This window comes from Hypanus sabinus, chromosome X1, assembly GCF_030144855.1.
Source record: "Hypanus sabinus isolate sHypSab1 chromosome X1, sHypSab1.hap1, whole genome shotgun sequence".
NCBI lineage: Eukaryota > Metazoa > Chordata > Chondrichthyes > Myliobatiformes > Dasyatidae > Hypanus > Hypanus sabinus.
The window spans coordinates 14,546,395-14,572,306 of NC_082738.1; the positions used below are offsets into that span (position 1 = coordinate 14,546,395).

Here is a 25,912-nt window from a genome sequence, read left to right on the forward strand (position 1 = left end):
ATCACTGTGTCACCATGAACTCGAGGGCTCTGTAACCTTTCCACAGCTGTCCTGTCCATGAAAGCTTTGTGGGTCAATTGATTAAACTTGAATCTTACTGGTTACTGGGATCAATAATTTAAAAAAACACAGTTCATTTTAACATTGATTCCCAGAGGAATGCCAATCAGAGCTAATGTTTAGTCACTGTAAGATGAGCAATGGAATTATGGCAACTTAGCCACTGAAGAAAAGCAAAACCCAACATGCTAGCCCAGCATCTCACTACCACTGACACTGCCCACAAGCTATCTCAGAAACCTAGCAAAAATCAGACATATGCTCTGTGTTAATGTAACACACTTCCATTTTAGTACCGTGCAGCCATTCAATGCAATACTAATAAAACTCTTCGTGGAGTTAATAATTCAAAGGCTGCATCTGACAACAGTCAAATTATAGCCTGCTTAGAACTCAAGACGAAATGTTACCCCCTTATTTATTATGAAGATAATAAAATGGGGGTGGGGGAATCTATCTAATGACACAAAGATAACTTGTTCTTCCCCTGTAACATGAAATCAACATAATGATAAGCTAACGTTGAGAAAGCGTGGAGATTAAGGCTTTAAATAACAGCAGTCTAGATGCAGCATTTAAAATGTGTTTTAAACATAAAAATATATAGGTCTGGCAAAATTATTTTCATAAAAAACAGCAACAGTGGGAGAAACCTATGCACTTCTATTAATACTTGCAAAAAGCAGGCTATTATTTGCAGAACCTTTCAAATATTTTGCAAAAAAATGTGCTCAATTTTATGCGCTTTTAAGTACTAACTGGTAACGATAAGCAAAAATGCAAGTTATTTTGCATAATACCGCCATTCTTAAAATATTTATAGGTAGGCAAATGCCAGCTGCTTTGAGGAATTTCAAGAGATCATGAAGAAAGTCAATTGAACACAAGATCATTTAAAATAAATAGCACAGGCACAGTAGTGCACAAAAACCTAACATTATTTAGCACAGTAATGTAGGATTACTATGGCCGCTATAATTCCAAATTTCATTTATAAAAGTATTTACTTTGAACTAACAATGAACACATTTCACAAATGTCAAATATTATGCTTCCATTGCAAACAACACAACAGTCAAAAAGATACGTTTCATATAATAAAACTGCACATTCAAAAACCAGAGAATTAAAATTTACAAGTATCAATGTAAAACACATGCAAAAGAAAGTAAGTTTTAGAAATGCTGTTGTCACTTACCTGCATGCGACATCCAATAGAAACACATTATACAGGCAAATCATGGAGGGACCATGCTTGCAATACAATCTCCATCCTGAATTACCCCACAATCTTTTGCTGTATTCTTACTGATACATAAAAGAAACCAATACAGCAATTCACAAGGGCCATTGCCCACCCTGTACCAATAACCATGACAAGTGATTGCAGATTGTGGTGTGGAAGCAACTCATTTTATCAAAACAGATTTCCTGTGGTGCTGCTCCCTCAAAAATAATATTTTTTTGTAAAAATGCTTCACATTTCTACTGAAAAAATGTCAACAATTGAACTACATCAAGCTGTTGTGAAGCTTTTTTTGCAACACAAAGGGGAAGGAGTACACAATGGTGGCACAAAGGAAAATAAAGCAAGCAGCACAGAACAAGGGCCTCTCAAAATATGGTCAACCTGAAATTCATTCCACAACACTGCCCATACTAATTTCAAGCTTCCTACTTAACTCTTAGCATAGAGATTGTGTGAATGATTATTTGTGCCCAATATAATGCTGCTGTGGAAAGAGCAAAAGGGGAAATCTGTTGAATTGTTAGCAATTTAGCTCAAATTCCATTGGATCCTAAGCTGCACATTTAGAACAAAAAGGCAAGTCAAAAATAATTACTTTCAGAAGAAGAAAAAATCACTGATGCAAGCTTGGGAATTCAAACAAAATGTTCATCTAAGTTCTGAAAGATGCCTTAACAGGTAAGTTTAATACAATTATATTTAAAATTGAATTTATAATGTTGTTACGCCTTAGCTTAATTAGATGATCCTATATCTAGTTTGGCACCTCACCTTACATTAATGCCACATCCAATCAGATGACATCATAAACTACGGACCCAATTTCCTGTAGGGGATCATAAAAAGTCCTTGGTGCAATAATAAAGAAATAATGATTTCTTCCAGTATCCAGAGCAGCACTGCCTTCTCAGGCAGATAGATAATTTTATCTCTATAGTGAATTCTGCAACTTCAAGTAAACCACTTTCTATGTATCAGAATTGTCCACTTCTGCTGTAGATAACCTATCTAGTCTTTCCTCTGCCCAGTAGCATGGCTTGACCTGCGGGTATGTCCTACGTATCAGCATATCTCAAATTCCTTAGTCTGTATCTTCTCTAATTATATTCATCTCACAGCTATAATTTTTCTTTGTATTCCCTTCCTTCCCCACTGCCCTCAGCAACCAATCAATCAAATAATTTCATCTAACCACATCTCCACAGTTATTCTTTGTCCTATCCATCTTTCTGCAACTTCAAATCAACTTGGTTTTTCTCTTTCCCAGTTTTGACAAATGGTCGGCAACTTGAATATATACTGTTTCCAGAGTCTGCTGAGTGTTTCCAGCATATTTTTGCTTTTACTTCAGAATTCCCACATCTGCTGTTTAAGTTCATTGCCTGCTCATAAATTTAGTTATTTTCCAAAAATAATCTGCTTAGATGGGAAACATTTTGTGATGTCCAAAGCATGTGGTTAGTCTTGTATACAGGTCTTATATACCTGGCTGAAGGTTTATCTCAACGTGGAAATGCTTACAGGTCAAGTATGCTAACAGATCAGAATCAGATTTATTAGCACTGACATATGATGTGAAATTTGTTTTGCAGCAGCAGTACAATGCAAAGGCATAAAAGTTGATAAATTACAAAAATAAATTGTGCAAAAGGAAGGAATAACGAGGCTTCTCTCTGTGCACAGGGCTACTTTCCAGTGTGTGTTTTTTTAAACTACCATGAAAGACTGCAGAATGTAAATTTGCAATATAGAAAATTGCACATTAAGTTTCTCAATTTTGTCACTAATATGACTGATTTGCAAGTAAGCAGTCTATCTCAAAGTGTTAAGTTATTTACCTCAGTCATCAAGTTCCCATCCTGCCAGAATAGAGAGCAGGGCAACAGGAAATGTATATTTTAAGCATTCCCTTCCCCTTCAACACCAGAGAGAAGTTGAATGCAGGGCCGCACGGTATGATCGTAACTACTACTGAAGATGAGTAGATTATACAATAAACATATGAGGCGTTTTACCTTCTAGAACTAAACCATTTATGTATTTTAAAACAAGACTTTTATTGTCTCTGCCTCTTGATCTGCAAGTCTGTGACACAAAGGGAGAAAGAAGACGACAGATTGGCAGAGAAGAGGGAGAAACAGAATCAACCACATTTTTAAAAATATGAGCAACGCCAAAGGAAATCATAGAAACTGATAAAATGCTCCCATTCTTTAAAAAATTACAACGACGGGGCCTTCACTTTCAAATCCCTGAGACCCAAGTATCACCTACTTCTCTGCCACTTAACGGGCCACACGATGAAGGTCCACTATTCTAATACATGCCATTTTGGAAGTGGCCTCTTAAAAAAATGCATCCTTGACGTCAATAACTAGACGGAATTAGGCCCTGTGATTTGTAATTCAACATTTTCTTAATCGTTTAATTTTTCTAAGCTTACGATTTGACGAGCAACGGAGTCAACCTCTCTAGATTTCACCTCACTAACACGCTCCCTGGATCTCAGGCTGTAATGGCGCCTTTAGGCCTCGACTTCCTGCTAGAAATTAAAATGACGCCCGGCCTGCAGACAAACCCGGACCCTATCCGTACAAGGTATACACATTCAAATCTTAGAGAATGATGCCACCGAACCCGAAATTTAACGTGTATTAAAACTCACAAACCAGGGATGGGTTTACCTATACAATACAGTTCAGTTCGGCTCAGCTCCTTGCCTCACAGCTCCGACACAAAGAGGCTCTACGCAAGTCCTCCCAGTCAAGGGGAACTTCATGACAAAGAGCATCAACCCTGGTCCTCCGAGCCAAGAGAAACCCCAGTCGCCTTTGATTGTAAACAGAGCGTCTGCCCACTGCGACTCAATGGTATACATCAAATACTAATTCCGAATCGGATCGGACACTTTAACGTGTACCGGTTTAGAAAATGCGCCATTCTTTGAGAGATTACAGGCTTAATTTAAGAAATGAATTACTTATAAGGTATTTGATCCTCAATGCCCAATAATTGATTACAATGATCATGTATCACCTCATCTCTTGCTAACCCACCATTCTCTGAGACTTTGCTCAAAGCATGTTATAGTTGTTCAAAAGAAATGTGACACTTCTGTGTTTGACATATCATGAGAAATCTACACTGAAGAAATTGTTATTTCTAGGTCTGGCCCATGCATTATTGCCATTCACTGTTGTAGTACAGTGTTAGCTCATACAATTCTATACTCTATAATCACACTGTGACACAATTCCTGTGAATTAGGGTATGGCGTTCAATAGAGTAAAGTTCAGAATCTGCCCTTTCTAATGATCTTGTTCACATTTCTCTAGCCAAGATATCACTGCTCTACTTTCTGTGCATTCAGGCAGACAGCAGCTCTGATGATATCATAACTTTCTTCATCATTGATCACAGTGCTTGAGGTTGGATTTAAACAATAGGTGATTGACTGTGGCCATTAATCCATAATGAAAATGGAGAAGCAGGCCAAATGAAAAAGTGTAGACAGTGTAATGTGGAGTATCTGGATTTATACCAGCACCAAGTAACCAACAGCAGCCAATGTGTCTCTGTGAAAAAAGCTTTTTTTCCCAAATGAGGTAATGCAACTATCCAGACTCCTTGAACATTTGAAGAGAATACACTCTGATAGAGCAAACAAGAACTTGGCTTATTTTCAGTCACCTCGTGAAAACTTTCAGAAAAGGAAAACATTCAAAACATGTTTGCTAGCATCTCGCTGCAAAACAGTGATGGTTTGAGTGCTTCATACAAGATTTCTTCACACATTGCTACATCTGAAAAGCCCCATACAATTGGAGAAGGACTGATTCCGCCAGCAGTAAGGGAGGTTTTGAGTATGGCTTTGCATAAGTTACCATTTAAAGAGTTTTGTATTGAGAAGGATGAACAATTCGAATGCTTGCTGTTGCACACAGAAGTCAGATGGCTCTCAAAAGGAAACTTTCTTAGACTTATGTACAGTTGAAACTATGATCATATTCTTTGAAGACTCAAATGCTTCATTCAGCAATCAGCTCAAGAATATTTGGCATGACCTTACTTATTTGTCAGAATTATTTGCAAAATTTAATAAAATCAATCTTCAGTTGCAAGGTAATTATGTGAATCTTATCAAAATCAAATCAGTCAATTCCATATTTCTGTCCAACCTGTCACAACCTTTTCCAATTTCCAAGCCTCTCGAAGTTGGAAGAGAAAGAAAGAATACCAGATGATGATTTTCAAGTGCACTGTATCCACCTGGGGGAGCTACATAAAGACATGTCAAAGAGATTTCAGGATCTTCTCTTGATCCAAATTCCAGATTAGGTAATAAATCCTTTCCTGAGCACTTGTAGGTGCTTCATTGATCGGGGTCGACCATGGATGTTGTGTTCTAACTGTCTCAATACACAAGCCAGGGCAGTACAATATTGAGAGCAAGCTGTTGCCCCTGCAGCAGGCTCCCCCTCTCCACACAGCTGATGAATCCGAAGCAATTGCAGACCAATACAGTTTGGCACACGGGGCGTCACAGGAGCTGCCAGTCAGTGTCAAACTCAATGTAGGGCTTCCTTGGCGACTCCAGTTCTGGATTTTTCTCTCTGGGTTTACTCCCGAAGTCTTCCCCATGAGTGGGTAAGGCTGCAAGGCAGCGGACATTTGAGATCAGCATTTTCCTTCTCCGAGATGAGCTGACAACCACAGCTGATGTGCCGTATTTGCCTGAAGCAACTGGTTTTAAAGTGGTAGTAACCCGCATTAGTCCCTTCTCCTGTTAGTAGAAATGGTTTGACTATTTGCATGAGGAATTAATAGAGAAGATGGAAGAAGAACCGATCTCGCTCCAAAATGACTGAGCTGAAGCTAAGGTTCAAAAAATCATATCAAGACTTTTGTTTGCAGAATGAAATGTCTGAATGCTATCCTGCACTGTGGGAGAAACTTCAAGATGTTCTTTATTGCCTTTCCAACATTGTATTTGGTGAAGCACGGTTTCATTGCAGTCGCCCAACGTCTTTCAAAGCAGCGAAATACACTGAGATTATTGAACCTGGGGTTCTGAGACTCTTGAGGTACATTGAGCCTGATGATGAGAAGCTGATATCACTGCACCAAGCCCATCCAACTCACTGAAGGGTGAAAAAGCAATAAACTAGTGAATACAAAACACAAAATGCTGGCAGAACTCAGCAGGCCAAACAGTATCTATGGGAGGAGGTAGTGACGACATTTCAGGCTGAAACCATGATGAAGGGTTTTGGCCCGAAATGTTGGCACTACGTCCTCCCAAAGATGCTGTTTGGCCTGCTGAGTTCTGCCAGCATTTTGTGTTTTGTATTTATTTCCAGCATCTGCAGATTCACTCAAACTAGTGAATAGTTGGACTAATATACCCTTGTTAATTTTATTTATTGTAATTAAGTAAATTATTTTATTTGTAGCTTGAAGTAGATTTGAATATTTTTGCAATTATTTGTCACTGCTTTGAATTTGCAGTTCCTATTTTCTTTCACTGTGCATCGTCAATCAAAGTTCTTTATAGTTTTTATGTAATGGCCGGAAAGGGAAAGGGAGTGTACTGGGGATGTGGTTTGGGAGCCAACGGGGTGGTAACCCAAAAAAGTCTGGGAACCTCTGACATATACCAGTTGAGATGAAGTATCTTGATCTGAAATGTCCACCAATGCTCCATTTCCCTGAGCTGCACTCCTCCAGTAGCTCCTGTTTTTTTTTTGCATTATTCCAGATTCCAGCATCTGCAGTCTCTTGTGTGTCAAGTCCAGAAAAAGCACCAAAGTCCTGAGTGTGCTGAATATCAGCATTTTACTGAATATAGTGCAGGGAACTGGAGCCGAGGTCTGAATGATTGAGCAAAGTTGAACTACTGGTGTAACGTTCTCCTTCGGGTGTACTAATAACGCCGAATTCAACGTCAAGATAAACCACAGTCAATGAGACCAGATCGCAGTAAGAATAACCATTTACTGTTCACTCTTCACATTAACATATGGTGAAAACTGTTGATAAAACAATACAAGATTGATACAGTATTTGTTCCTTCCTTAATATCACATTTCAATTGTAAATACTTGCAAAGGTGACTATAACTACATTACACTAAGGTGCAGTATACAGGCAGAGTTTACCTGCGCCATTGACTACTTTAAATACACTTCAATGCAAACTATCCGCAACTCTTTAACTAACGAAAGCATAAACATTATCGACCGTCGTTACTTTTAACAGGATCGGCATTAACATCTTAGTTCAATATATCGATTATCTATTAACTTACAGCGTTGCTCTCACTGTGATTTCTCATGCCTGCAAAACAACTTCTGCTCAGGTGTGCCTCGTGGTGAGCCCCCACCCTCGCGTTAATTTCAAACCGGTACTTTCCCACAAGACGCGGCGAAACTGGATGTGACGTCATCGCATGCCGATATATTTTACATGCAATGAGTATACTTTAAACACTTCTAATTCTAACTAGAAAATACTATCGAATGAATTACTAAGCGAAAATATTATAAACTAAATAACTGTCGTAAAGACAGCACACTCCCCGCTTGACCTTCGTAAGGTCATAATGAACAGAGTACAAAACTTAGTCTCTTAATCAGTCATTAGGTAGAAGTAGAATAACTTCTGTAACTGGCCTTTGGTAAATTTTCACATCGCCTTGGTCGGTAGTCTTCAATTCGATCTTCCTGACATGTCCATCCCCGCTAGGGAATGTAGCAGTGATTCTGGCCGTTGGCCAGCTGTTGCGGGCGATTTGCTTGTCCCTGAGCAGGACTAAGTCTCCAACTTGAAGATTCCTGCGGGGTTCTGTCCACTTTTGTCTCTGTTGCAACAAAGGTAGATATTTTTGTCTCCAGCGAGACCAGAGCTGATTTGCCAGAGCCTGGACTTGTCTCCATTGCTTCGTGTACAAATCCTCGTCTGAGAAGTCTCCTGGTGGAGGGGGAGCTCCTGCCTTCTGCGTAAGGAGCATTGATGGCGAAAGTATGAAGGGGTTTTCTGGGTCAGAAGACACAGGTAGGAGTGGTTGTGCGTTTATAATGGCTGTTACCTCTGCCATTAGGGTGCACAGTACCTCGTGGGTCAATTGGGTGCGTTGCTGCATCTCAGGTTTCCTTTTCAGGGTTTTCCGTAAGGACGTGAACTGTTTGACTGCCTGCTCTTTGTTATCTGGTGAGCGCTGGCGTGGTTCTCTGAAAGGCAATGGGGCAACCCCATTATTTGCTTCATCTCTGAAGACCTTGGTGTCCTTTGTTTTTAAAGAAATGGCATCTTGAGTTGATTGTGCGAGTTTATTTCCGTGCTCGGTTTGAACGAAAACTGACTGACCTAGCGTCTCGTCGGTTACTTTACGCTTGTTAACGTCTTGTTGTGCTTCCTTAATGCACGGTACACTCGGGCAGGGTTGAAAGATTGAATGGCGGCCACTCTCTAGCACATTGGTCTTGAGTGTGTTAACCATCGGTTTGTGTACGTCTTCAGGGCACACCCCTCCTATCACCACCCAGCCTAGATCCAAGTGTTGCGCAAAGGGGGCATCGTGTGGTCCATTGACCTGCTGCCTAACCTTGTGTACCCGGATTACATCTCTTCCTAATAGCAGGAGTATTTCCGCTTTTGGATCCAGTTCTGGGATGTGTTTGGCGATGTGGTGGAGATGTGGCAGGTGTAGCGCCGCACTTGGTGTCGGGATCTCAGTGCGGTTATTCATGATTCCATCGCACTCTAAGAGCGGAGGGAGACAGATGACGACTTTACCATCCAGAGACTCGATCTGGATGCCTTCTGCCTTCCTTCCTTGGGTTTCCATGTTGCCTGAGCAAGTTTTGAGGTAGTATGGGAACTGCTCACTCTCAATGTTGAACAATTTAAAGAACTCTGGACTGACTAGTGAGCGATTGCTCTGATCGTCCAGAATCACATAGGCTTTGATGGCCTTGTCTTTGGCTCCTTTAGGGTACACCTTAGTGAGGCAGATCTTGGAACAAGGACGGCTTGACTGAGCTTGACCGCAAACTTCTGTACAGTTCGAGCTGACAACTGTTGTCCTGGGGTGAGCCTCTCCCTCCCCGCCGTCCTGTTGTGGGGGTGAAGGAGCATCGTCGGTTTGCGGTGACAGGTCGGGATGCATGGCCTCGACTTGATCTGGGCTATCACATTCCGGACACTTCACGGCGATCGTACACTCTCTGGCGAGGTGAGAGGTTGAGGAACAGCATCTAAAACATATTCTTTTCTCCTTGAGAAGGGCCGTCCTCTTTGCAAGGGGTTTTTCCCTAAACATTCTGCATCCTTTGAGGGGGTGAGGTTTGTTATGCAACGGACAATACTTGCTAGGGTCGTTATTAGTTGCAAGGGCTTCGGTCTTGAGCACTGACACGGGTTCATCAATGTTGAAAACATTCGAAGAGGATCTACCTGGCTTGGTGTAAATCGTACTGCTTCCTGGACCCGCGAGGCTAGGGTCATTTCGCTTCTTCGCCTCCCTGCACACAAACCTAGTGAGGAGCTCAAAGGGAGGAAATCGATCATCGTGCTCTTCCTTGTACGCTGAGGCAACAGACAGCCACCTGTCCTGCAGCCCAAAAGGAAGTTTGTCCACGACTTGTCTAATCCCGAATGGAGTATCTAGGTATACTAGACCAGCTGAGTAGCCATCTTCTTTGGCGCCTTGGATCTCCATGAGTAAATCTCCGAATTCTCTTAACTTAATGTGATCTTTGGCTGACACCTTAGGAAAGTTTTCCAGACGTCGATATAGCGCCGCTTCAATAATTTCGGGGGCCCCATAGCCCTCCCGAAGTCTCTCCCACGCTTTGCTTAAGGCTAGTTCGGGTTTGTTGATGTACACTGAACGTATGCGTCTCACCTGGTCGCGTGATTCTTTCCCCAGCCATTTCGCCATAAGGTCCAACTTTTGGGTTGCACTGAGCTGGACTCCGTCGATCGCGTTGGTGAATGTGGAGTACCATGCACGGTAATTTTCAGGTTTATCGTCAAACTGGTACAGTCCCGAAGTGACGAGATCCCATCGTGCTAAATACTGCATTGTGGGATCGGCTGTAGGCGGCATGTGGGCTGGAGAAGTACGTTGGCGCCTATATGACTGAGAGCGTACGTTTCTCATGGAATTTGCTGTCCTGGATTCGACCTCTGCATCTCTTCGCATCAAACTTTGTAAGTTTGGTGTCGAGAAGTATCGGTTGTCAGCTCTTTCATTCTTGACTTCATCACGGAGTCGCGAGGGTAAATTTTCTCCCTCGTATGGATGCGATGCAATCGTGCCTCTCTGGGGTTCCTCGTAGCTGGGGAAGTTATCGAATACGTATGGAGAGGAGAGACGAGCCTGCCTGTCTATTTGAGATTGTACATAGTCACTTGTGCGTTCCAGTCTGGTCCTTTCTAAAGTAGATCTTACTTCGGTCAGATCACGCGTCCCTTCAGCTTCTTCTATGTACTCTGCTTCCGCCTTGGCAGCTTCTTCTTCTCTTTCTAACTGCAGCGCTTGCAACTCTGTCGATATTTTTGCCATTTCCAACTGGGTTTCGGCTTTTCGGGTGTCCCATTCCTTCTGGGTTTCGGCTTCTCTGGCGGCCCATTCCTTCTGGGTTTCGGCTTCTCTGGCAGCCTTTTCTTTCTGGATTTCGGCTTTTCTGGCAGCCTTTTCTTTCTGGATTTCGGCTTTTCTGGTGGCCTGTTTCATTTTCAAAACTGCTTCTTGTCTGGCGTAACGCAGTCGCACCTTGGCGGCTTCTGCCTTGGCTCTTGCCTGGGTGGACTTACTCGATGTCGCTCTACTGCCCTTGTCGCTGGGCGCCATCGACTTGATCCCAGATCGAGCTGACATTGCAGCACTTGGAACACCTGATAACGCCTGGGTGGACTTACTTGATGTCGGTTTACCGCCCTTGTTGCTGGGCGGCGTCGACTTGATGCTGGATCGAGCTGACATTGCAGCACTTGAAACACCTGATAATGCCGCTTTTTCACTGTAACGTTCTCCTTCGGGTGTACTAATAACGCCGAATTCAACGTCGAGATAAACCACAGTCAATGAGACCAGATCGCAGTAAGAATAACCATTTACTGTTCACTCTTCACATTAACATATGGTGAAAACTGTTGATAAAACAATACAAGATTGATACAGTATTTGTTCCTTCCTTAATATCACATTTCAATTGTAAATACTTGCAAAGGTGACTATAACTACATTACACTAAGGTGCAGTATACAGGCAGAGTTTACCTGCGCCATTGACTACTTTAAATACACTTCAATGCAAACTATCCGCAACTCTTTAACTAATGAAAGCATAAACATTATCGACCGTCGTTACTTTTAACAGGATCGGCATTAACATCTTAGTTCAATATATCGATTATCTATTAACTTACAGATTAACTTACTTGCTCTCACTGTGATTTCTCATGCCTGCAAAACAACTTCTGCTCAGGTGTGCCTCGTGGTGAGCCCCCACCCTCGCGTTAATTTCAAACCGGTACTTTCCCACAAGACGCGGCGAAACTGGATGTGACGTCATCGCATGCCGATATATTTTACATGCAATGAATATACTTTAAACACTTCTAATTCTAACTAGAAAATACTATCGAATGAATTACTAAGCGAAAATATTATAAACTAAATAACTGTCGTAAAGACAGCACAACTGGTAAGCCTATTCCTGCTCCTTGTTCTTTTGATTTTATGAGTTTGTCTCTCTGGAGAATGCCACAATGAGAAGAATATAAATCAAAAATTGTAGGCATTGAAAATCTGAAACGAAAGCAGAAATAAAAGTTGCCTTCTGTGGTAGAGAATACCACAGGTTCACCATCCTCAGAGTGAAGAAATTTCTCCTAGTTTCAGTCCTAAATATATTGTAACTGAAATGCTCCAGCGTATCTAGCCTTTGTTGCTGTGCAGCTGGGATTTTCTTTTATGTAATGTTAATATAAATTTAATATTATGTCAATATAATTGTGAAATACCTTGTAATTAATTAGTATGTATTAATGAATATAAATCCATAAATTTTCAAAATAATAAACTATTTGTCACATGTTCTATCCTTCGTTGTTTGATAAGAATTGGTACATTTTACAATGTTAGTGCAGTCTTCGAAATGCAAGTTATTGTTGAAAAAAAATCACCATCAACTCTTTCCTGCCACCATATTGCTCCACACGAAACAAACCCTTCCCCACTTCCCTCATCATTCCTTGAAAGGGTAGATAGTACTGTGTTTTTCTTCAGCAGGCCAATCTTTTACTGTTTGACCACCTTCATGTGTACTCTGAAGTAGAAAAACATTACTGATGCACCATCAATAACTCTTGGAGAAGTGAGGCGAGATATAGGCTTTTATTGGCTAGAAGAAAGAACAAGCAGCAATTGACCACCACATTGCATTCTGGAGACTGAGGCCGGGGCGGTGTCCCCAATCACCTTTATACCGGGGTCAGTGGGAGGAGCCACAGGAGCAGTCAGCGGTGGTGGGGGGGGGGGGGGGAATGTCCAGACAGGTATATGTAGTTCACCACAATTACCCATCAGAAAGCTAAATTATAGATGCTTTTCTATAACCTTCTAAACTCACCATCGAAAATGTAAAATCTCCTGTGTTTAGAGAATAAATGCCATAGCTAAATTCCCAAAATACCTACTCAGTCATATCACCATCATTTTAGTTCAGTGCCTAACAACCTACTAATTTGTTTTATATAACATTCACTTCACATGAACCCAACACTGAAGTGTCACAGAATCAATATTTAATTCATAAGTAACAACCTCTACAAATTCTAAATAATTACCTTTATTGTCTTTCTTCATTTCCAACAACATGAACAATTGTGTCCATGGTAAAACCATAATGGCAAGACAATTAAGATCAAAATATTCTGCAAAAATTATATTACATGACTCAGCTGGTGTTCCCCATTGCAAAAATTGTCCTTTTATAGCATTTGGCACTAGCATTTCACAGAAAAAGATTTTCACTCTTTCCACACATTAACTAACTTTGAAACAAATTACTAAATAAATTAATAACTGTCTTTTAAAATCTCTATCCAAACACTAAAAAGTGCCAAGGAGAATATGAAACACAAGAAAATCTGCAGATGCTGGAAATCCAAAGCAACATACACACAAAACACTGGAGGAACTCAGCAGGTCAGGCAGCATCTGTGGAAAAGAGTGAATAGTTAGCATTTCAAGCCAAGACCCTTCATCAGGACTGGAAAAAAAGGGGGGAGAAGTCAGAGTAAGATATGGCCCTTGTGGCTAAAGGGATCAGGGGGTATGGAGAGAAAGCAGGTATGGGGTTTTGAGTTGGATGATCAGCCATGATCATACTGAATGGTGGTGCAGGCTCAAAGGGCCGAATGGCCTACTCCTGCACCTATTTTCTATGTTTCTATGTTTCTAGTAAGAAGGTGGGGGGGGGGGGCGGGGGGAGAGGGAAGGAAGAACTACAAGGTGGTAGGTGATATGTGAAACCCGGAGGGGGGGTGAAGTATAGAGCTGGGGAGTGGATAGGTGAAAGAGATACAGGGCTGGAGAAGGGGGAATCTAAAGGGAGAGGACAGAATACCACTGAAGAAAGGGAAAGGGAGGAGGTGATGGGCAGGTAAGGAGATAAGGTGAAAGAGGGAAATGGGAATGGGGAATGGTGAAGGAGGGGTCCACTACTGGACGTTTGAGAAATCACTGTTCATGCCATCAGGTTGGAGGCTACCATGACAGAATCTGGGTTAGTTACCTTCCATTCTCACCACAGAAAATCTTAATTTCTTTGCAGACTATATGGTCATTTTTGGGTTGTAGCTAAGACACTAAACTTTTATTTAAAGACTGATAAATAATTTTTCCATGTATTTCTGTGACCAATCATGTTGAAGTTATCAATAACTATGATTGGCAACACATGGTAATATGGTGACTGAGTAATTGGACTAATAATCCTGATATGCTCAAACCCCTGACCCCTCTCTGCCCTCTCTCTCATGGCTGTTTGAAAATTTGAGCCAAATTGGGAAAAAAAGACTACACCAGAATTTTGAATCAGTTACCATTTTGGACCATCAGTTACCAAGGTGTTCATTAAAATCCCTTATGGAGTGAAACAGCTTTTAGTCAACTGCAGTGTCACCTCAGCATGCTTGAGTCTTAATTGTTCTCTGGCCTAGCAAAGGGAGAGGACAAATGGGGATGAGCTTGCCTTGCCATTTACCTTGCCAGTAATGACCATGTTCACAGAACTTAAACATTATGTATATATATATTTTATTTTTACTTAGCATCAACAACGCAAATCTCAGAACCGAAGCCTCGCTTTCACTCCCGATTTTCTATTCTTCTCCTCCCTATTTGGATTTCACTTAATGTAAGGAAGCATACCTTTGAGAAACGATGCTTTACTTCATTTCATTTCTCACTTTCAGCAGAATAATGGATCCTGATAACTTGCTGCTTTTATATAAGCAACATTGTTACCAGAATGCAATTGAAAGGATAATTGTAAATTAGCAAAAGTTTGTCTTGGCCAATCAAACTTGCTATTTTATCAGTATGCTGTGCTACTTCAAATCAAAATTCATTTTAGGTCCATGCCATGCATCATTCAGAATCAATTGGTCATGCAAGTACTCCTTGCACAAATGTTTCCTTCAATAGAATTACCATTCTCTACTTATCCTGATGATGAAATTGCTTAAAACCTTAAAGCAAAAATCCCTACTTAGAGCATACGTGGTTCAGGTGTCGTCTTGGCTATGAACTATTCTTTCTGTCACTATCACAATATATGATTCTGATGTTAGTAGCAGGAAAATCCAGTGAGAATAAATAATAGTGGCACTGTTGGGAGAAGCAAATGACTGCAGAAACAGTTCTGCCTTGGCTGACTGACCTACTTACCATTGTGGTCAAAACATTGGCAATGAAATGCCCCAAAATTACTGTACTCCAAAAGTAAGTTAACTGGGGGCTTGGCCACAAGACATAGGTAACTTCTCAGGACAGTCCTGCCATACCAGGAATCGCAAAGGAGACATAAGAGATTCTGCAGATGCTGTAAATCTAGAGCAAGGCATACAAATGCAGGAGGAACTCAGCAAGCCAAGCAGCATTAATGCTGCCTGAGTTTTGGTTTAAGTAGGAAGCTCCCAAAATACTTTTCTGTTTCTCGCTGTGTTCAGTGACAGTCTATTCATTTCACAGCTGTGGGAAGGAATAGTGTCTTAGCAGAGGGGAGAAGGCCCCACCTATTCCAGAATAGAAACATTAGATTTGAACTACAGTACTTGTTTTTCTGGGATCCACAGTAAGATGTCTGTTCTTAAGGGATTACCTTATAACCAGTGAGGCCAAGTGTACAATGTAGCAGGGACCAGATCAGTTCCATAATGACTGTATTCCACTTCTTCACAAACAGTAGTATCCATAAACAGGCAACAGGGGAGATTACTATATTATACTATATCTATGATGTACCATCAATAACTCTTGGAGACGTGAGTCGAGATAGGCTTTTATTAGCTGGAAGAAAGCACAGTCAGCAGCAAGAGCCCGCCACACAACATCCTGGAGACTGAGGGGGGAGCAGTGCCTCCAATCGCCTTTATACAGGGGTCTATGTGAGGAGCCACAGGAGCAGTCAGCGTGGGGGGGGGGGGGTGTCCAGACAGGTATATGTAGTTCACCACAATCTATAAGCAAATCCAGTGGCTCAAGGAAATTTCAATATTCCTTCTGTAGTAGTAATGCACAGGCATAATCAATTACCATGGGGGTTCACAATTAACTGGCATTACTCTAACAGTGTGGGAGATGCACTAAAATTATGTTCTTGACCTGACAATGTGATCCATATATTGATGATGTAGAATCATAAGACACAGGGGCAGAATTAGGCCCTTTGGCCCATGAGACTACTCCGTCATTCCATCATGGTCTATTTATTTTCCTTCTCAATCCCATTCTCCTGCCTCCTCCCTTTTACACCCTTAGTAATCAAGAACTATAAATCTCCACTTTAAATATACCCTCCACAGTTGACTGTGGCAATGAATTCCACAGATTCAATACTCTCTGGCTAAAGAAATTCCTCTTCATCCCTGTTTTAAGGAGATATTCTTGTTTTCAGAGGCTGTGCCTTCAATTCCTATGCTCTCCCACAATTGGAAACAGCAGCTCCACATCCATTCTATCTATGCCATTCAATATTTGATAGGTTTCAATAAGATCCCCACCTCATTCTTCTAAACTTTAGCAAGTAAGGCCCATGCACTCCTCATATGTTAAACTTTTTATTCCCAGAATCATTTTCATAAACTTCTGGACTGTCAGCACATCCTTCCTTAGATATGGGACCCAAAACTGCTCACAATAATCCAAATCAACACTGATTAACACTGGTGCACCTCAGGGGTGTGTGCTTAGCCCGCTGCTCTACTCTCTCTACACCCATGACTGTGTGGCTAGGCATACAATAGCTCAAACACCATCTATAAATTTGCTGATGATACAGCTATTGTTGGTAAAATCTCAGGTGGTGATGAGAGGGCATATATAGGAGTGAGATATGTCAATAGTGGAGTGGTGCTGCAGCAACAACCTTACACTCAATGTCAGTAAGATGAAAGAGCTGATTGTGGACTTCAGGAAGGGTAAAATGAGGGAACACGAACCAATCCTCATAGAGAAGTGGAGAGAGTGAGCAATTTCAAGTTCCTGTCAAGATCTCTGAGAATCTAACCTGGTCCCTATATTGATGTAGCTATAAAGAAGGCAAGACAGCAGCTATATTTCATTAGGAGTTTGAGGAGAATTGATTTGTCACCTAAGACACTCAAAAATTTATACAGATGCACCACGGAGAGCATACTAACAGGCTGCATCACCGTCTGGTTTAAAGGGAGGGGGGCTATTGCACAGGACCGAAAGAAGCTACAGAAGTTTGTGAAATTAGTCAGCTCCATCTTGGGTACTAGCCTCTGTAGTATCCAAGACATGTTCAAGGAGCAGTGCCTCAGAAAGGTGACTTCCATTATTAAGGACCCCAATCATCCAGGACATGCCCTTACTGTCAGGAAGGAGGTACAGAAGCCTGAAGGCACACACTCAGTGATTCAGGAACAGCTTCTTCCCCTCTGCCATCCGATTCCTATATATACTACTTCTTTATTTCAAATTTTGTAAATTTCTAATTTATCTATTAAATTTATATATACACTTACTGGCTGTAATTCACATTTTTCCTATTATTATTGTATTTCAATGTACTGCTGCCACAAATATGACAAATTTTATGACATATTCCAGTAATATTAAACATGATTTTAATTTTTTTTCTGATTGTTATTCAACTGTACACAGGTATACCACCAAACAGAATAACATTCCCCTGGACCAAGGTGCACAACACAATACATATAACTCACAGTTGCAACATATAAAGTAGTATTACTCCAAATAAATTAACAAATAAAAAGGTGCATTTGTGACATAAGTTAAAAAAGTAAACAGTATAACACTACTGGTAGTTCATGATTGATGAGACCTGGGTAGTGGTAGCCTGGGGGAAGAAGTTGTTTCCCATCCCAACAGTTCTTGTCCTCGTGCTATGGTATCTCCTGCCTAATCAAAGGGATCAAAGAAATTGTTGGACAGATGGGAGGGATCATTGACAATGCTAAGGGCCCTGATAAATATTTCTGATGGATGGACAAGAGACTCCAATGCTCCTCTTAGCAGTCCTTGCAATCCTTTGTAGGGTCTTGCGGTCAGATACATTGCAATTCCAGTACCATAAATGGTGCTCCTGTAAAAATTGGTTAGAATAGGGGTGGGGGGTGGGGGAGAGCTTTGCTCACTTCAATCTCCTCAGAAGTGGAGACACTGCTGTGCTTTCTTGACCAAACAGCTGGGGTTGAGGGACCTGGTGAGATCATCTGTTACATGCACTTCCAGAAACTTAGTGCCCCTGACACTCTCCATGGAGGAGCCATGCATGTGAAATGAGGATTGGTCACCCTGCACCTTCCGAAAGTCCATATTCATCTCTTTGTACACATTAAGACTCAAGTTGCTGTGCTCACACCATTCCACCAGCTGCTCTACCTCCTTCCTGTGCACCTTCTCATGTTATTGCTTCACATGCAGCCGTGGGGAGTGCTGGGACTCAGCATGATGAAGCTAGAGATGTTGCTGCTAACACAGACTGACTGTGGCCTTTCTGTCAAGAAGTCCAGCATCCAGTTAGAGAAAGTTTACCCAACAGCTTTCTAAGGAATGATCATATGAAGTGCTGAGCTGAAGTTGATAAACGGCATCCTGGCATATGAGGCACCATTTTCCAAGTGGAAAAGGATGGAATGGAGGACAGAGACTATGGCATCATCAGGACACCAATTGAGTGATAAGCAAAATGGAAAGGGTCCAATGTAACAGGAAGATGGGATTTAATCTGATCCATAACCAGCTGCTCAAAGCACTTCATTATTGTTGAGGTCAGTGCCACTGGACGGTTATCATTAAGGCAGGTTACTATTGCCCTCTTTGGCACCAGGATGATGGTGGATGCCTTGAGAACAGGCTTCCCCTTGCAGTTACCTTCACTCAACTGTGTAATACTGATACGTCTGGATTTTAGCTTCTCCCTCTCAACCTGAAGGGTGAATTCGATCAAATTATAATCACTGGTTCCTGAGGGTTTCTTTACCTTAGGCTCACCAAGCTTCATTACGCAAAACTCAATCCAAAATTGTCATTTCACCAGTAGGCTCAACCACAAGCCTTTCTAAAAAGCCATCCTGTAAGCATTCAACAAATTCCTTCTCTTGGGATCCAGCACCAACATGTTTTTCCCAATCTACCTGCATATTAAAATCCCCCAGGACTATTGTAACATTTTCCTTTTTACATGCAATTTTTTATCTCCCATTATAATTTGTACTTCATATCCTGACTACTATTGGGAGGCCTGTAATTAACTCCCATCAGGGTCCTTTTACCCTTGCAATTTCTCAACTAGGATTCTAGGATTCTACATCTTCTGATCCTATATCGTTTATTTCTATGGATTTGATTTCATTCTTTTTACCAACAAAATCAGCCCACCCCCTTTGCCTACCTGCCTGTCTTTTGATACAATATGTTGCAATATTAAGCTTCCAACTGTGATCTTCTTTCAGCCACAACTCAGTGATGCCCACAACTTCATATCTACCAATCTCTAACTGCACTACAAGATCATCTACTTTCTTCTGTATACTGCATGCATTCAAATATAACATTTTCAGTCCTGAACTCACTACCTTTCTTTTCAATTTTATCTCCATGTTAATTTCTGAAGTTAATTTCTTATCCCTTTCTAAACTTATTTGTCTTATTCTTTATTCTGGGGATCTCAGCAATCTCCCATGCCCTCTCTTTTCCTTTTATCCAAATTGGTGAACCTGCTTCCCTATTATTTAGTTTAAAGCCTATTGACAGCCCTGAATCTGAAGTAACAGCATGACACTATCTTAGTAGAAGTTTAAGATTGTATTTAAAATCAATTTGAATAGAAGCAAACCTCAGGCAAGAATCCATAATATTTTAGGCATCATAGTTAAAAGGTTTTTTCTGACATAGTAAGTGTGCACCTGGTAGAGGTGGTATATTTGTGTGTAAGTATGCAACTAGCTCATTATGGGATATAACAGCATTATCATATGTGTGACATAAATACCACAATTGTTGGTAGTCTCCAATAAAGTGTAGAAAAATGAACTTTGGCTTTTATTGTTCCAATTGTGTTTTCTTGGAAACAATTATGTATAATTTATGTTTTTCTTGTAAATGTTGCTTGTATGATGCTGTGTGCCCGTGATGTTTTTTGTAAACAATTTTTTCATTGCATCTGTATATACATGTACTTGTGTAAATGAAAATAAATTCAACTTTGACACCCTTCTCAAGCCTTAGAGATTATTGTTAGAACTCGCTGGCACTACAACATGTTAAATGAGATTAGTGTATGTAGGTATGGTGGGTGGCATGGATCGTGGGCTAGAGGATCTGTCTGTGTGCTGTATATATATGAATGTGACTGGCTTAACAACCACCTCCAAGTACACATCAGTGGAGGAATTAAAAAGCTACATACAGCTCCCCTGGATTACCTTACGCAGAACATTTCGAGTAAGGATGACACTACTAAAATTGAGGCTGTGACTCTTATGCAGTCTGGCTTTGCTGAGTCCTAGTTCTTAAAAACCTTTCATTGAAGGAAGTACCATATCAGAACATGGTATAGTCATGGCACTGATAATAGAGTATCTTAGTGACTTTTTTTGCTTTCTCTTATACTGTGGAAAAACCATTTGAATGAAGGACTAAAGCAAATTGAAACCTAATTGAGTGGTTAAGTACACAGAACAAAGTTCAAATTTAATTTATTATTAAATTACATATGTGTCACCATATACAATCTTGAGGTTCATTTTCTTGTGGGCATAAATCTAATAACCATAATAGAATGAATGAAAGACCACATTAACAGGGCAGACAACCAAAGTGTAAAAGACAACAAACTGTGTAAATACAAACATAAATAATAATAACAATAATAAATAAATAAGCAATAAATATCAAGAACATGAGATGAAGAGTTCACAGGTTGTGAGAACATTTCAATCATGGGGCAAGTGAAGCTGAGTAAAGTTACCCCCCTCTGGTTCAATAGCCTGATGGTTGAGGGGTAATAACTGTTCGTGAACCTGGTGGTGTGAGTCCTTCTGGTAGAATATTTAGTAGAGCTGGTAGGTATCTACCAATATAATCAGAGATAGTGTCATGGCTGCAGAAAAGGTGGACGCCATGGAGGGATTGTCCATGGAGTCTCTGTCAATGGAAGTTAGGAACAGGAAGGGGTCAATAACTCTACTGGGTGTTTTTTATACACCTCCCAATAGTAACAGGGACATCGAGGAGCAGATAGGGAGACAATTCTGGAAAGGTGTAATAATAACAGGGTTGTCGTGGTGGGAGATTTTAATTTCCCAAATATTGATTGGCATGACCCTAGAGGAAGGGGTTTGGGGGGGGGGTGGAGTTTGCTAGGTGTGTTCAGAAAGGTTTCCTGACACAATATGTAGATAAGCCTACAAGAGGAGAGGCTGTACTTGATCTGGTATTGAGAAATGAACCGGGTCAGGTGTCAGATCTCTCAGTGGGAGAGCACTTTGGAGATAGTGATCACATTTCTATCTCCTTTACAATAGCATTGGAGAGGGATAGGAACAGACAAGTTAGGAAAGTGTTTAATTAGAGTAAGGGGAAATATGAGCCTATCAAGCAGGAACTTGAAAACATAAATTGGGAACAGATGTTCTCAGGGAAATGTACGGTAGAAATGTGGCAAATGTTCAGGGGATATTTGCATGGAGTTCTGCATAGGTATGTTCCAATGAGACATGTAAAGGATGGTAGAGTACAGGAACCAGGGTGTACAAAGGCTGTTGAAAATCTAGTCAAGAAGAAGAAAAGAGCTTATGAAAGGTTAAAAAAACTAGGTAATGTTAGAGAACTAGAAGATTATAAGACTAACAGGAATGAGCTTAAGAAGGAAATGAAGAGAGCCAGAAGGGGCCATGAGAAGGCCTTGGTGAGCAGGATTAAAGAAAACCCCAAGGCATTCTACAAGTATGTGAAGAGCAAGAGGATAAGACATGAAAGAATAGGACCAATCAAGTGTGTCAGTGGAAAAGTGTGTATGAAACTGGAAGAGATAGCAGAGGTACTTAATCAATACTTTGCTTCAGTATTCACTATGAAAAAGGATTTTGGTGATTGTAGTGATGACTTTCAGTGGACTGAAAAGCTTGAGCATATAGATATTAAGACAGAAGAAGTGCTGGAGCTTTTGGAAAGCATCAAGTTGGATAAATCATCGAGACGGAACGAGATGTACCCCAGGCCACTGTGGGAGGCGAGGGAAGAGATTGCTGAGCCTCTGGTGATGATCTTTGCATCATCAATGCGGATGGGAGAGGTTCCGGAAGATTGGAGGGTTGTGGATGTTGTTCCCTTATTCAAGAAAGGGAGTAGAGATAGCCCAGGAAACTATAGACCAGTGAGTCTTACCTCAGTAGTTGGTAAGTTGATGGAGAAGATCCTGAGAGGCAGGATTTATAAACATTTGGAGACATAATATGATTAGGAATAGTCAGCATGGCTTTGTCAAAGGCAACTCGTGCCTTACAAACCTGATTGAATTTTTTGAGGATGTGACTAAACACATTGATGAAGGTAGAGCTGTAGATGTGGTGTATATGGATTTCAGCAAGGCATTTGATAAGGTACCCCATGCAAGGCTTACTGAGAAAGTAAGGAGGCATGGGATCCAAGGGAACATTGCTTTGTGGATCCAGAACTGGCTTGCCCACAGAAGGCAAAGAGTGGTTGTAGATGGGTCATATTCTGCATGGAGGTCGGTCACCAGTGGAGTGCCTCAGGGATCTGTTCTGGGACCCTTACTCTCCGTGATTTTTATAAATAATCTGGATGAGGAAGTGGAGGAATGGGTTAGTAAGTTTGCTGATGACACAAAGGTTGTGGGTGTTGTGGATAGTGTGGAGGGCTGTCAGAGGTTACAGCGGGACATTGATAGGATGCAAAGCTGGGCTGAGAAGTGGCAGATGGAGTTCAACCCAGGTAAGTGTGAAGTGGTTCATTTTGGCAGGTCAAATATGATGGCAGAATATCGTATTAGTGGTAAGACTCTTGGCAGTGTGGGGGATCAGAGGGATCTTGGGGTCCAAGTCCATAGGACACTCAAAGCTGCTGCACAGGATGACTGTGTGGTTAAAAAGGCATATGGTGTATTGGCCTTCATCAATCGTGGAATTGAATTTAGGAGCCGAGAGGTAATGTTACAGCTATATAGGACCCTGGTCAGACCCCATTTGGAGTACTGTGCTCAGTTCTGGTCTCCTCACTACAGGAAGGATGTGGAAACTATAGAAAGGGTGCAGAGGGGATTTACAAGGATGTTGCCTGGATTGGGGAGCATGTCTTATGAGAATAGGTTGAGGGAACTCGGCTTTTTCTCCTTGGAGCGATGGAGGATGAGAGGCGACCTGATAGAGCTGTATAAGATAGTCAGAGGTTTATTCCCGGGGCTGAAATGGCTAACACAAGAGGGCACAGTTTTAAGATGCTTGGAAGTAGGTACAGAGGAGGTGTCGGGGTAAGTTTTTTATGCCTAGAGTGGTGAGTGCGTGGAATGGGCTGCCGGAGACGGTGGTGGAGGCAGATACAAAAGGGTCTTTTAAGAGACTCCTGGACAGGTACATGGAGCTTAGAAAAATAGAGGGCTATGGGTAACCCTAGATAATTTCTAAAGTAAGGACATGTTCAGCACAGCTTTGTGGACCAAAGGGCCTGTATTGTGCTGTAGGCTTTCTATGTTTCTAATATATTTTATAAACCTATCAATTCCTATAGTTACCTTGACTATACCTCTTCCCACTGTCTCCTGTAAATGTGTCATTTCCTTTTCTCAGTTCCTTTATTTCCACCACATCTATTCCCAGGATGAGACTTTCCTTTCCAGAACATCAGAGGTGTCCTCCTTCTTCAAATAAAGAGGTATCCCTTCCTTCACCATTGATGCTGCCCTCAACAGCATCTCCTCCATTCCCAGGACAACCACACTCACCCTTTCTTCCCAATGCCTTAACAGGGATAGAGTTCCTCTGGTCCTCACCTACCACCCCCATAAGCCTCTGCATCCAATGCATCATTCTCCACAATTTCTGCCATCTCCAAAGGGATCCTATCACCAAATACATCCTTACCTCCTCCCCCCCACTTTCCGCAAGAATCCATCCCTCTGTGATTCCTCTGTCCATTCGTCCCTCCTTGCTAATCTCCCTCCTGGTACTTACCTCTGCAAGTGGCAGAAGCGCTGCTCCTGTCCATTCACCTCCTCCCTCACCTCCATTCAGAGCCCCAAACAGTCCTTCCAGGTGTGGCAACATTTTACAAACCCCATTTCCAGAAAGTTGGGATATTTTCCAAAATGCAATAAAAAAAATCTGTGATATGTTAATTCATGTGAATCTTTATTTAACTGACAAAAGTACAAAGAAAAGATTTTCAATAGTATTACTGACCAACTTAATTGTATTTTGTAAATATACACAAATTTAGAATTTGATGGCTGCAACACACTCAACAAAAGTTGGGACAGAGTTAAAATAAGTTTGAAAAGTGCACAAAATATTCAAGTAACACCAGTTTGGAAGACTCCACATTAAGCAGGCTAATTGGTAGCAGGTGAGGTATCATGACTGGGTATAAAAGTAGCGTCCATCAAAGGCTCAGTCTTTGCAAGCAAGGATGGGTCGTGGTTCACCTCTTTGTGCCAAAATTCGTGAAGAATTGTTAGTCAGTTCAAAAGGAACATTTCTCAACGCAAGATTGCAGAGAATTTAGGTCTTTCAACATCTACAGTACATAATATTGTGAAAAGATTCAGAGAATTCAGAGACATCTCAGTGTGTAAAGGGCAAGGTCGGAAACCACTGTTGAATGCGCGTGATCTTCGAGCCCTCAGGCGGCACTGCCGAAGAAACCATCATGCTACTGTGACAATTATAGTCACCTGGACTCGGGAGTACTTCGGAAAACCATTGTCACTTAACAGAGTCCGTTGCTGCATCCAGAAATGCAACTTGAAACTGTATTATGCAAGGAGGAAGCCATACATCAACTCTATGCAGAAACGCCGGCGAGTTCTCTGGGCCCAAGCTCATCTCAGATGGACCGAAAGACTGTGGAACTGTGTGCTGTGGTCAGATGAGTCCACATTTCAGCTAGCTTTCAGAAAAAACGGGTGTCGAGTTCTCCGTGCCAAAGATGAAAACGTCCATCCTGATTGTTATCAGCGAAAGGTGCAAAAGCCAGCATCTGTGATGGTATGGGGGTGCATCAGTGCCCACGGCATGGGTGAGTGGCATGTATATGAAGGTACCATTGACTCTGAGGCGTATGTTAGGATTTTAGAGAGACATACATTGCCATCAAGGGGTCGTCTCTTCCTGGAACGTCCATGCTTATTTCAGCAGGACAATGCCAGACCACAGTCTGCACGGGCTATAACAGCGTGGCTTTGTAGACACAGAGTGTGTGTGCTTGACTGGCCTGCTGCTAGTCCAGATCTATCTCCTATTAAAAATGTATGGCGCATCACAAAGAGGAGAATCAGACAACGGAGACCACGGACTGTTGAGCAGCTAAGTCTTATATCAAGCAAGAATGGACAAAATTTCCAATTGCAAATCTACTACAATTAGTATCCTCAGTTCCAAAACGATTAAAAAGTGTTATTAAAAGGAAAGGTGATGTAACACAATGGTAAACATGCCTCTGTCCCAACTTTTGTTGAGTATGTTGCAGACATCAAATTCTAAATTTGTGTATATTTACAAAATACAATTAAGTTGGTCAGTAAAACTATTGAAAAATTTTTCTTTGTACTTTTGTCAGTTAAATAAAGGTTCATGTGAA

The 25,912-nt window shown here is 41.3% G+C and overlaps 1 protein-coding gene across 1 annotated transcript in view; it reads right to left on the reverse strand.

Moving 5' to 3' along the window:
• LOC132384614 (zinc finger CCCH domain-containing protein 10-like) overlaps window positions 1–4,066 on the reverse strand; it is a 39,847-nt gene extending 35,781 nt beyond the window's left edge. The window contains exon 1 of the mRNA XM_059955879.1: window positions 3,994–4,066. The gene's annotated coding sequence lies outside the window, so the exon portion shown is untranslated. The remainder of the gene's footprint in view (window positions 1–3,993) is intronic.
• Between the last annotated feature and the right edge of the window lie 21,846 nt (window positions 4,067–25,912).